This window comes from Berghia stephanieae, chromosome 1 (genome assembly GCF_034508935.2).
Source record: "Berghia stephanieae isolate SIO BIC M18660-M18661 chromosome 1, UCSD_Bste_1.3, whole genome shotgun sequence".
In the NCBI taxonomy this organism is placed as follows: domain Eukaryota; kingdom Metazoa; phylum Mollusca; class Gastropoda; order Nudibranchia; family Aeolidiidae; genus Berghia; species Berghia stephanieae.
This window is the reverse complement of record NC_088360.1, coordinates 81,504,626-81,506,217: the sequence shown is the minus strand read 5'-3', so window position 1 is coordinate 81,506,217 and position 1,592 is coordinate 81,504,626. Positions and strand designations below refer to the sequence as shown.

Below are 1,592 nucleotides of genomic sequence, written 5' to 3'. Positions count from 1 at the left end.
ACCAGCAAAGCATCATCTTTCAACTAAGAACACAACACATACCGCTCAACAGTCATTTAAGCTAAATTACAAAAGACCCATCCCCTTCCTGCCCCCTATGTCAACAACCCAATGAACAGTAACACACCACTTGCATGAATGTCAACCTTTTGAAGACCTGAGATGCGCATTCCTCCCACCAAATCCAAGCATCAGTAACACACTTTATTGGAATAATTACAATGACGTCTAACCTCTACGTCATGGGACGAGACCGAAGGGCTAGAGCTCAGGTGGTCGCTGGTTAGGATGAGTAAGTAAGTAAGTATAAGTCCATGATAACATTTTAAACTAACGATTACAGTGTATCTCGTCCTTGTGTCATTTAGCAAAAATATATGACTAAATCAGAGACAGAGAGATTCTTCAAACATTGATTTTCTTCGTCCACATTTCTATTTTAGAACTTTTCACTGTGACAATTAAAAAAAGAAGAATAGTTCTTTTTTAAATGACACAGTGGAAATAATTTGAATCTAACGTTATCCCAGAAAACTGGTTAGCTTACGATTACCACAAACACACACATATAATATATATAAACTCTTCTATTTAATGATAGATATTAAAAAAAAGAAATTCCCACAAAATCAGAGCGGCCATTTAAGTAGTCAAATAGCAATTACAACTAAACCGTTCTTTAAAATGATGATTTGGTTATGGTCTTAATCTGAACCTTGGTTTTTAAGAGTTCAACAGTGTAATACTTCTTTTTAGTGTCATTGTTAGGCATACTAACCGTTATTTTTTTTTTAGATTAACATTTATATAGCGCATTCCGATAGATTTACCCTTGCTCAATGCACTTTATAGTATTTCATTTAACCTCCATTATCCCCATATATATATATATATATATATATATATATATATATTTATATATATATATATATATATATATATTATATATATAAATCAGGTGCAAAAACGACTTTGAAAGTTTAGAAACCCGTAGCTACTACTACATTTTTTAAGGAAATAAGTTTTAAAAGTTTGTATCCACCTTTTAAAAATAAACAGACAACATATTTTCCATATCGACAATGAGAATGTAATTTTTGCAGGTTGAAATACAAGTAACCTGCGATCCTTTCCTAAATTTTATCACCCGTGCACATGTTTAGGCATAATTATACACGAGAAACTAAAATGGCAAACACACGATAACAAATAAACTTAAACACAATAACAAATAAAGCAAATTCCGCGCAAAGGTCCATTAAAAGGAATATCAGAAAATACCATGCAAAACTGAAAGAAACCACCTACATTGCACTCGTAAGATCAATCTTAGACTCCTCGAGTACAGTTTGGGAACCACACCTACAATCTGATTGATATAAAAGCAATTGAAACTGTCCATCACCGCACTGCAAGGTTTGTCTGCAATGACTACAGTCCCGTGGTTGTGAAACAGAAATGATCACACAACTTGGATGGTTTCCCTTAGAAAACAGACGGAAAGAACAAATATTAACTCTTATGCTCAAAATTACAAACAGAATGATGGCCATCTTACCAGAGCATCTAGATATGTAACGAAATTCATGCAT

At 33.3% G+C, this 1,592-nt stretch overlaps 1 protein-coding gene across 1 annotated transcript in view; it reads right to left on the bottom strand.

Moving 5' to 3' along the window:
- Positions 1-1,226: 1,226 nt before the first annotated feature.
- Positions 1,227-1,592, bottom strand: part of LOC144964666 (kallikrein-8-like) — a 3,241-nt gene continuing 2,875 nt past the window's right edge. Inside the window, exon 2 of the mRNA XM_078899170.1 lies at positions 1,227-1,592. This exon is cut by the window's right edge and continues 1,339 nt beyond it. The gene's annotated coding sequence lies outside the window, so the exon portion shown is untranslated.